The sequence below is a fragment of the Camelina sativa genome, chromosome 7 (assembly GCF_030686135.1).
Source record: "Camelina sativa cultivar CO46 ecotype springtype chromosome 7, ASM3068613v1".
Classification (NCBI taxonomy): Eukaryota; Viridiplantae; Streptophyta; class Magnoliopsida; order Brassicales; family Brassicaceae; genus Camelina; species Camelina sativa.
The window spans coordinates 4513870-4526308 of record NC_141886.1 but is presented as its reverse complement, the minus strand read 5'-3'; the positions used below and the strand labels follow the sequence as shown (position 1 = coordinate 4526308).

At 31.9% G+C, this 12439-nt stretch overlaps 1 long non-coding RNA gene across 2 annotated transcripts; it reads left to right on the top strand.

Moving 5' to 3' along the window:
* Window positions 1-11156: 11156 nt before the first annotated feature.
* Window positions 11157-12410, top strand: LOC147940849 (uncharacterized). 2 transcript variants are annotated; one of them, XR_015562817.1, is made up of 2 exons: window positions 11157-11953; window positions 12142-12410. It is a non-coding gene; the product is annotated as an uncharacterized LOC147940849 (long non-coding RNA). The 2 variants fall into 2 exon arrangements; XR_015562818.1 differs by having other exon boundaries at window positions 12123-12410.
* The last annotated feature ends 29 nt before the right edge of the window (window positions 12411-12439 follow it).

Genomic DNA, 12439 nt, shown 5'->3' with positions numbered 1-12439 from the left:
ATGTATTTTCTCTAAAATGAAAACGAAAAAGTGATTGTGAAAATTTCAGCCAACTTGTCTCCGTATGCATGGTGGTTTAGAAAATTATTTCAGAAATCTATGTTTAAAATTTACTAGGATACTATCAAAATTAATTTCGGAAAAAGTCAATACTTTTTGAGAATACCTATATTGGAATATATTTTGATTGCTCAAAAGATGTTTCATGGACTAAAACAATACATGTCTATATAAGAATTTAAGACGGCGAAAACGTCTATAAGTGAATTCTATGGCAAATGGCATTTCGAAGACAACTTTACTAGATTTACGTATTCTTTGTTTTTTTTTTGGTAGGATAGATTCGTATTAATAAAGGATTAATAAGGACATCTCAGATAATATCTTGATTGCGTAATAGATATTTCATGGATTGACAAACAATGCATGTCTAAGAATTTATGGTGGTGGAAACGTATATGAATTTTATGGCTTTTTGAAGGCAACTTTATTAGAACTAGGTATTAATATAGAAAGAGTAATGCAAATGTATTTAGGTATTACAGAGAGTTAGTTTAGTTTAAGCCTTAAATTTTAAATTTTAAATTTAATTTGCCGAGATCTGAGTGAGATTCGATCCAAAATTAAACACAGTGACGTAATTCGGCTAGTGCGTTTTGATAATTATAAATATATACTATGATATTGTTAGTGTTGGTAGTCATAATAATGCTATCTTTACCCTAAACCAAGTAACCTTTATCAGATAGATAGATAGTGGACAATTATTTTATGAAATAATCCAGAGACCAGATCCTCGTAATAGCGTCAGAGAGTTCTTTGGTTCAACAAAGTACTTCAAACCACCTGATACTGAAGAGTGAAGACCATACTTATAAATATTTTATATTATCAGTTCTACACTTCTACTACATATACAATACAATATATTAATCTGGCTACAGTTAATAATTTTTTTTTTCTTTCAAAAAGATTGGTAAGATATATGGATTTCCTTGTTTCTGCTATTTGAAAATAAGTATATGTTTAGTGGGTAGGTTTTATCTACAATCGATTTGGATCAATAAAGATAAACTTCAAACCACCTGATACTGAAGAGTGAAGACCATACTTATAAATATTTTATATTATCAGTTCTACACTTCTACTACATATACAATACAATATATTAATCTGGCTAAAGTAAATAATTTTTATTTTTTTCAAAAAGATTGGTAAGATATATGGATTTCCTTGTTTCTGCTATTTGAAAATAAGTATATGTTTAGTGGGTAGGTTTTATCTACATTAGATTTGGATCAATAAAGATAAAGCTTTTTCTTTCATTGAATTAAAAGTCGATTCAATCCAACTTTTTGCAGTTTGTATATATATATATATTACCGGCGATATGTATCAGTGAAGGTCAACCTCAAATACATGCTAGTTATCCCAAATGTTATATACGCTCTTGTATCCCAACTTTTGTTATATACGACGTCGTTTTATCACTAACAGAGAGATTAGATTAACGGCATAGTAACTTCTGTTAGTAGGTCAATTATCGGATTTAACGTCATGTCTTTTTTAGCTTGGTCAACGAAACTTCATGTTTAAAAAAACTAATCAACAAAAGTTAATATTTTAAATGGCCTACAACAAAGTTCATGGTTTAAATGGCCAAAATTTAAAAGTTCATGGTTTAAATGACATTTTTCCCGCATAAACATTACTGTTTTATTTTTAATTACACCTCTTGTCAAACTGATTGTAGCTAGAAAGAAGCACGGATGTTAGGGCTTATATGTACGTATTTGATATAGGTCCTTGTTGGTGTTAAAACTAAATGTACGTATACGTTTCTACGTAGAACATATAGACACCAACAATCTTTAAAATAAAGTGAACACCAACAATGAGAAACTTTATGTAAAATCTATATTTATATATTATGCAAATACATTTAATTAAACCGTGATTTTTTAAGGGCTTTTTTTGTGTTACACCTTGCTTTTTGCAAAATTTACTTACTCAAAATAACTTCGAGAGAGAGCACAAAACAAAATCATAAAATTCAATTTATGGGAACTTTTCTCTTTAATTTTATAATTTAGATCCCATATTTTATTTTTGAAATATATTATATAAAAATAAATTTGTGCATATATGTATATATATATCTGTATTTGTTGTAAATTATAGGTTAAAATTTTAGATGATAAATTATAAAACTCTATAAATATATTAAAATAGTTATATTATTTAATGCAAAATTAGTAAGTGATTATCAATGGTATTTAACTTTAGGAGTGGAATTAAAGATGGAAAACAAAAACATTAAGGCCTTGGATGGCTTTGGATTTTAAAGCTGTTTTTTGGTTTAAAAATTTTCAAATATCAATTTCTAAGGCCAATAAAGATTATGCAAAAATTGGTTTTCTTAAATATTAGAGAATCCAGATTTGTTAGTTTTTGTCATTTTTTAAAGAAAAACCAAAATCTATGTTTTACTAGTTTTTCATTTTTAATCGTAACTTGAATTCTTTTTTTTTTTTTTTTTTTCTAATTTTTAATAAAAAAATCTCAAAACTATAAACCAAAATCTAAAATCTAAAAAAACTAAAAACTAGAATTCAAAAACCACTTAAAAATTTGTAAACATTCATTTCCTAAACTGGTTACCGAACCTGAGATTCGATTTGGTTTTTCTTAATTCTAAATTAGTTTTTTATGATATTGAGACATAATAATAATAGAAAAATGTTTGGGTTCACTCCCTCTTAATTAACCAGTCAAAATACAACAAAACGTCATGTCATATCATATTTATAACATAAATCAAAATTAAAATAAAAAGACAAAAAATTATGTAGTTTTTTTATTTAGGAAATTATATCGGTTTAGATTTATAAAGGAGAATTAGGGTTTAAATTTTATAATTGCAAAAAATATATGTTGATTTGGATTAATAAAATATTGATTAGGATTTAGATTTTACAATTAAACGAAATTATATGTCGGTTTGAGTTTATAAAAGAGTGGTTAGGATTTAAATTTTAAAATTAAATGAAATTATATGTCCGTTTGGATTTACAAAAGAGTGTTTAGGATTTAGATTTTACAACTAAACAAAATTATATGTTGGTTTGGGTTTATAAAAGAGTGGTTAGAGTTTAGAGTTTATGTTTTACAATTAAAGAAAATTATATGTCGGTTTGGGTTTATCAAAGAGTGGTTAGGATTTAGATTTTACAATTAAACAAAATTATATTCCAATTTTGATTATAAAAGAGTGGTTAGAGTTTAAAAAAATTATATGTTGAATTTGGGTTTATAAAAAAATGAGTTGAGTTTTGATGTTATAATTAAATTATGGACAACTATAGCACACATTCCATAAATTTCTAAAAATAGCATTATTTAGCACATTAAAATATTTAAAATTAATTTTTAGAATTTTTTTTTTAAGTTTGGGTTTTCAATTTCACATGTAGAGTATAGTTTTGAGGGGTAGGGTTTAGTAGTTTGAATTTAGAATTTAATTTTAAAAAATTAATTAGTGCTATTTTTGAAATTTTAAAGATGTTGTGCTAAGTTTGGAAAAAAAATTATTTTGGTGCTATTTTTGAGAATTTCCCTAATTAAAAATTATAATATAATATTTAAAAATAATAATTTTAAAATTAACTCATATAAAAATTGTATTTTCTTAATTAAAAATTTATTTTCTTAATTAAAAGCAGATGAATAAGAGAGGTTTAACCCAATAACTTTCCATAAGTATGTATATGCTCCATGCTTTCCCTACGTGTAGTATACGTTTATTAATTTACTTTTTGAATTTATAGAAATATTTAATTCGCTGACAGAGACAAATTAAATTTGCAAAGCGCCAATATTAAAATCCCCAACTTCGAGAGAGACACGTCCAGAATCAAGCACCACACCCCCATATTTGTTGTTTTCTATTCAACTCTTACACAATTATAACAAACATTATAATAAAAACCAATGAAAATGGTGTTTTACATGACACTTGACAGGTAAAGGATGTCAGATATTACTTTATTATAAACTTAATTGACACACGCCAGAGCTACATGTTACTATGTTAGTCAGGATTTTGTAAATAGAAAATAAACCTTATTTGTAAATTATAAATGTAAAATTTAATAATATGTTGTATATGAAAAAATTTAGATGTCCAACTTCGACATGTAGACGATGTAATAATTTTCTGTGCGCGAGTCACTCACTCATCGTTTCATTTTAGTGGACCATTTCTTGACACGTGAACTCTTTTTTCATCTTCGAAATACAAAAGTTTAATTTGGACCATTTTGTGTTCGTAAGATCTTTGTCTTATAGATGGTCGATTGGTTTAAAGATCATTTTGTGTGCATGTTTTGGCAGTATCTCGAATCGGTTTTGCAGACCTGAAGTTCGAGAAATGATTGTTTCCACTCCACAAATTCAATATCATTTGCTGCAGCTTCCATGATCGTTTATATAAAAGCAATATTGTTCAAAAGAGCAAAAAGGTTGGACATAATAATATAGTAATAACTAGATCCGATTCAGATAATGCAGATAGAAGTTAACTATCCATTCAGGTTTTATGACTATTCGACTTATATATGTGTTGGATTCACATCAGTTTTCGGAGAAAAAGTTAACTAAAAAGTCAGTTTAAACAAAACTAGGTTTAATTTTAATATGATTTGGTTAAATTTAACAAATATAATTAAAAAACTTGGATATTATCTCATATATTTTTGGATAAATAATCTTATTTTAGGTTTTCGGATATACTGGTCGGCGAGAAAAAAGAAAAGAAAAGAAACATTCATCTGTTTCATTTTAGTTGATGTTTGTTTTTCTCATATATATTAAAAATCATTTAGTGTTATATTTAAAAATAAAATAAGATATCATTTATTATATATTTAATACTCCTTCCGTTTCAAAATATGTGATGTTTTAACTAAAGCACGCATATTAAGAACTATTTACTTTTAACAAGTTCAATCAATCAGAAACAATACTGCATAATATAAAATATTAAACTAATCTAAAAGTTGCATAAAAACTTGAAAACATCTTATATTATGAAACAAAAAACTTCTCTAAAACATCTTATATTTTGAAACGGAGGTAGTACTAATTTAGCCTATGATAAATCAATTCGTAAGACACAAATAAGCACAAAAATAAAAATAAAACTTAAGTTAATTTTGCATTAAAAAGCAAAAATATTAAGGGAACTTATTTTTTGGGTAAAACATCCCTTAATATTGTAATTAATCTTGACCTAATTGATTAATCACAAACTTAAATCGAATGCGCAACCGAAGGATTAGAACAAAGAACTTAAAAATCAAAGAAAGCAAAGAACGACACACGATTTAACGAGTTCACGCTTCCAAGTCGGAAACGCTACGTCTCGCCGGAGTAAACTTCTCCGGTAATCCACTAGAACAACAGTGAACAAATTCGTTTACAAAGCTCTCGACCTCACTCTCTCTTGATCTTTCTCTAACCTCTCTCAACAAGATCTAACAAACTTTTCGATCTCGCTTACAAAAGATAAGAACCCCCAAGCAGACTATATACAAAGACAAAACTACCCTCAACAACTAGTAACAACCACCAACCTTAACGTCCACACGTGTCACTCACATGCGCTGACTTGAGCTTGCTTGCAAACCCTCTCATATACCGAGAGTCTTTATCACTGTTATGTTATTTCAGTAATCGAATCTGAGTCATAACACTTCAATTCTCCACCATGACTTTGATTCTCTTCATTAGCTCCATCCTTGTCTAGTTCTTGGATTACCCTCCTCCGGTACTTGAGCTTCACCGCCCCAACTTCTGAGTTTAACCACTCCAACCCTGAGCTTCACCACTCAGTCCTTGAGATCAACCGCTCAAGTATCAAGCTTCACAACTTAGCAATTTGTTACTCGTAGCATTTCTAGTGCTCCATCATCAAGTTTATCCACTGGTAGTATCTTTGTAAAGATATCAACTGGATTGCATTTACTCGCAATCTTAACTACCTTCACCAAATCTTCCCCAATGATATCTCCTGATAAAGTGCAACCTGATATCAATATGTTTGGTTCTCTTATGATGAACTAAATTCTTTGCCAGTGCAATCGCACTTTGAGAATCATAATGTACCTCCACAAAACTATGAGAGAAACCAAGCTTGGCTGCCAATCCTTTAAGCCAAATGACTTATTTCACTGCCTCTATCAGAGCCATATACTCGGCCTATGTAGACGAGAGAGATACCACTCTCAGTAACCTTTATTTCCAACTGATGGTGTTCTCTCCTACTGTGAAAACATAGCCTGTAGTAAACTTCCTGGAATCACCATCACCGGCGTAGTCCGAATCACAATAGCCTCTTAGTACAAAATCCTCTTGTTTCCTGTATTACAAACTTCTTTTCTCTGATCCTCTCATGTACCTCAAGACCCACTTGGCCGCCTCCTAATGACTTTTGAGTGGCTTACCCATGTATCTGCTTATAACTCCGACTGGATAAGAAGATCTGGCTGAGTACCTATCATCGCATACATGATACTGCCTACAGTATTAGTGTATCGAACCACCTTCATCTTACTGAACTGTTCTTCATATATTTCATCAGTGGCTACTTTTAACTTGAAGTGAACTCCCATAGGAGTAACCACTGCTTTAGCTTGATCCATGTGGAAGGTCTTTAAAACTTTCTTCACATTACCCTCCTGAGATAAAACTAATGTTCCTGCAACACGATCTCGTATGATCTCCATACCCAAAATATTCTTAACGTCTCCTAAGTCTTTCATTTCAAACTCTTGACTTAGAAATTTGTTCAATTCCTGAACATGAGGCTTAAAAAACTAAGGCACTTAACATGTCATCTATGTATAATAACAGATACACATACAAGCCATTCTCTACCTTCCTCTAGTACACACAACTATCATAGACACTTCTACTATAGCATATTCTTTAATAAACTCATCAAACCTTAAGTTCCACTGCCTAGGAGATTGTTTAAGAATGTACATAGATCTTCTAAGAAAATATACATATTTAGGATCTTTCTTGCTCTCAAATCTTTCTGATTGAGCCATCACTATATCTTCATCCAGAAAACCATGTAGAAAAGTTGTCTTCGAATCCATCTGTTGAAGCTCCATATCAAATTGTACTACCATTGATAGTAGATACCTGATTGATACATGCTTAACCACCGGTGTGAAAGTTTCAGAGTAATCTACCCCTTCCTTTTGAGTATAACCCTTTGCAACAAGTCGAGCTTTAAATCTTGGAGATTCGACCCTAGAGCTACAACCAATCACCTTAGCGTTCTATGGTTTCTCTCCAAGATCCCAAGTATGATTCTTCTTCATAGAAATCATTTCTTCTTTCATTGCTTCATTGCATTTTTCCCAGTCAAGGTCCAATTAAGCCTCCTAATCAGATCATGGTTCTGACTTTCCTCCATCTTCAGTGTTGTAAGCATAACCTACCATATTATATTATTTATACCTCTGATTAGCCTTAATAGCCTTTTACCTCTATCTCTGACTGATTGATAGTTACTCAAATCGTCTTCCTCATACTATATTCTCTTCTTTTACTGATGCTTCATTTTGACTATGTGACTATTCACCACTGATTAGTCCATCATCTGTAAGAACACTAGGTTCATGAGTAGCTCCACCTTGATCAAAAGAACTTGAATCTAATTCCAGATTATACAGGTCCAACCCGGGAACATCAAAATGCGAACCATCTTTAGCATCTTTATGCATAATTTCTTCTCTGAAAATGACATTATGGCTTATGACACATCTTCCATCTTTTGGAACCCAAACCTTATAACCCTCGATTACTTCAGGATAACTTGTAAAGTAACTTTTCTTCGCCTTTGGATTTAACTTGCCTTGATCTGCATGAACATAGACCAAGCAACAGAACTTCCTGAGCAAGCTCAAATCAGGTAACATGGATGTTCACCTCTCCTCAGGAAGATTTTATTGGTGGAGGGAGACATGTTAATCAGATAAACTGCAGTAGAGGCTGCTTTTGCCCAAAATTTTTTCTCCATTCCACTCTCACTAAGCATACTTTTCACCTTATCCATAATAGTCCGGTTCATCCTCTCAACAACTCTATTCTGTTAAGAAGTATAAGCACACATCTTGTGTCTTACAATACCCTCATCCCTATAGAACTTATCGAAATACTGATTACAGTACTCCAAACCATTATTGGTTCTAAGTTTCTTTACCTTCTTCTCAGATTGTGTCTCTATCATCTTCTTCCAATCTACAAACCTATCAAAAGCTTCATCTTTTCTTTTTAGAAAATAAATCCATGTTTCCTCGAGAAATCGTCAATAAACGAAATAAAGTATTGATAATTACCTGATGACAATGGATTATGCGGAGAGACCCATAAGTGTGAATGGACATACCCCAATTTCTAATTTGTAACATGTTGAGCTGATGAGAAACTCACCTTGTGTTTCTTTCCAAAACGCAATCCTCAGAAAATTTCAAATCACATATATCATCCTTCTTCAGACAACCTTTCTTCAGAAGCACCTCCAGACCTCTCAAACTCATGTGACTAAGGCGGCTATGCCACAAGTCTGTCTCATCCTTTGACAGTTCCGCAGCATAAGATTCTGCAATTTATGTCTCTCCTTGTAGAATGTAAAGTGTATATTTCTTCAATCCTTTAAGAATTGTCCAACATCCTTTGACCACCTTAAGTACACCATCCTGAGATTTAAATCAACACCCTCTATCTTCAAGCGTTCCTAAAGTTATCAGGTTCCTGGACATTGACGACATATACCTTACATCTGTTAAGACAACAAAAGTACCATCTAGATCCTTGATTATGACACTACCTATCCCCTTCACCTGTGAAAAAGTATCATTTCCCATTTTCACATATCCAGAATGCACATCCTTGAAATCATAAAACCAATCTCTCATGGGAGTCATATGAAACGACACTCTATATCCAATACCCACTCGTCAGCTTTACTACCAGATGCAACTAAACTTTCATCCACCACCATTAATACTATAGCAGAATAAATCTCTCCATTTGATTTTGCCATACTAGCCTCTCCATTATCAGATCCCTTTGTTTTACCTTTATTATTTTCTAGCCATTTGTAACACTGTTTCTTGAAATGACTTTCTTTCCCGCAAATCCAACACACTCGATTGCCATCCTTTGACTTAGACCAAGACCTTCCGTTACTTTTAGTAGTCTGACCATTATACTTTTCCTCAGATCTACCTCTCGCAAAATGGCCATCTGCAACTGACTTATTATTCTAAGCTACCTCCCTTTCCTTATCTCGTGTCACTACCATCATATCATCTAGTCTCAACTTCTCTCTACTAGTACTATACTTCAATGTTTCAACTAGACTATCAAACCTAGCAGGCAAATAACTCAAATAGGATGATAGCCTGTACCTCGTCAGAAACTTTAATCTGCAAGTGATGATGCGCAACAATCTTCAAGTAGTCATCAATGTTTTCATCGATTCTCTTATTTTCTTGTATCTTGAATGCTTAAAAGTTCAATTGTGAATACACATGATGTGGAAGAGAAGTCGTCATGAACATCTTATCTAGCGTTGACCATGCTTCTGCTGTTGTTTAACTAACTCAATGTTCCTTAACATTTTATCTGTGACATTCAAGAAGATCACGTTCCTCGCATTATCACATCGCTCTAATCTAATTGCGTCATCTACTTCACGCTTCTTTTTTTTTTCCGGATCTTGTTCCTCTTCTTCTATGAGAGGCGGAGACGAAACCTTCTCTACCAACACATCCTTTAATCCGATTACACTTAGATGAGCTTGAATCCTCGTCTTCCATAGAGAGAAATCACTCGAACCATCAAACACTGCAATCAGATGATTGTCAATATATGTATAAAAGAGAGACTTTATTGATAGTGGGCGTAATAAACCAATAAATTTTTATAAAAATGGACTTTATGATATTTTCGAAGTAGAAATGATATATCATTTGGTGTCACTCACATACGCTAACTTGAGTTTGATTGCAAATCCTCTCATATACTGAAAGTCTTTATCACCTTTATGCTATTTCAGTAATCGAATCTAAATCACAACACTTCAAATATGAAACAGAAGTTGTAGTTTTTAGAATCCTTCCCAATATATGTATAAAAGAGAGACTTTATTGATAGTGGGCGTAATAAACCAATAAATTTTTATAAAAATGGACTTTATGATATTTTCGAAGTAGAAATAATATATCATTTGGCGTTTTGGAAAACAAAAAGAAATTATTTCTTTTGGTTATGGCGACATATTATTCGATATATTTATTTATTATCATGATACTTCTTAATATATGTATATAAAGATTCTGCATGTCTATTCTTGAAACTTGAAAATTGCTGACTTATCAAGAAATTAATTAAATTCTCAAGCCAGTATCTATCATCCGTTATATTATCTAGTATTTGGGTCAAATCTGTTCCTCTTAATAAACCCAAACAATTGGACGAGTGAGTCGATTTGGGTTTTAGTTTGTTAGCTAATGGTGATAGTATGCCGTTAGGATTTAAACGGGAAAAGACCTGGTGGTCAGACGTGGAAAGCCAACTATCCCGGGACTAATCCCCTAAATGCTTCACTACACTGTTAAAACTTAGTTCACTACTAGTATTAGATTATTGCTTCCGTAACTTTTTTTTTTTTTTTTTTGATCAAAACTTCCGTAACTTTTTAGCTGAAGAATTAATACATTAGCTAGATCAATAAATAGTTTTTTAAAAAAATAAATAAAAGGCATAGATCCAATAATAGTTGGGCAAATGATAAGAAGTAGCAAGACATGTGAAGTGGGAAAGTGAGATATTCCTTCACGAGGTGGACTCCAAGATGGCAGCGTCTAACTCCATTTGGCCCAACTCTCTTTACCAATATTCATAACTCAGCTTCTGCCAATCAAACTCTTTCTCAGAAAATATTTATGCATACATTAACATTTTTTATCACAAAAATCAGCATATATTCACACACTCACATCTCTAGACTACTGTGCCTATATGATCGACAAAAAAAAAAAAAGACTACTGTGCCTATATATTATTCACACACACATACACATACACATCTCTCTCTCTCTCTCTCTCTCTCTCTCTCTCTCTCTCTCTCTCTCTCTCTCTCCTGTTCTAGATCTCATCAGGTTTTTTTTCTGGTTATTTTGTAGCTTCTACGATCTGGTAACATGTTTTTATATACGTCATACCTTTCATTTTTAATTTGCAAATCAATAATAGAAATTTGTGGTTTTGTCTCATTTTACTATTTTAGCAGTATATATTACCAAGTTCAGAGAGTGTTCAGTATTTTTCTTCTTCCCCGCTCTTATCTCTATCTGTTAGGGTTTCACTTCTATTTCAGGTTTGGATATGGTTAGGTTCCAACCAGTAGAAGCGAATACGTAGAATTGTACCAATAACAACTTGTCATCTCGACTATTCCGCCATGTTACCCCTCCCACATATGTATAATGTATACATAGATAAATTTATATTATATACATATATCTATATATCTATATATATTGAAGGTACGAGTTTCTATAAGTTATGAAGGATAAGTAATTAAATATATTTAGAGGAGATGTATGTAAGTAGTGAATTGGAGTTATGAGTTTGAGTTTGATTTGAGAGACAAAAGATTGCTACATGAAGATGAAAGACTATTTCCGAAGCCGCGCGCGGTCGTTGTTTGCTGCTGTGGCATCATCAAGATTCACATCTCTGTTGATGGACGGTGGTGATTCACTCTCCCCAAATTTGTCTCTGTGAAAAATGAGAATCTTGATGATGCTGCATCGGCAATCAAGGACTATTATTTTTGCCCTTTCTGTATTCCATCCAAGATCTTCTTCAGGTTAGTTTGCTTCTGCTTGAAATCCGTTTTTATAATTTCATTTTTATCACCTGTGTATGTTAAACCTATTTTCCCTGTTTAATTATAGTTTCTTAATACATAAAGATCTGATCATGATCTGTTGTTAGTATCTTTTTTCCTTCATGTGATACCGTCGGATTTGATTTAGGATCTCAAGTTTTTGACAGTCTTTTTCAACCCAATACATGAATGGATCCAAAAGCTTCTCTTTCAATAGATGAACAAGAGTCACAATATCATCAAAAGGACTAACTAAGGTAACTATGACATATTCCTATACAACTTTCTCTTGTTGGCAAAATTTCAGCTTGCACTTATCACAACACAATATCCTTTTCTTTCTTTTGGAAATAAGAAAAAAAAAATGGATATCATGGAAGTTGATGAGATAATGAAAGGGTCTAGATGCAACTATTGATGTCTAGCAGCAAAGAAAGGTTTTCAGGACAAACTGTCACTTCTCTC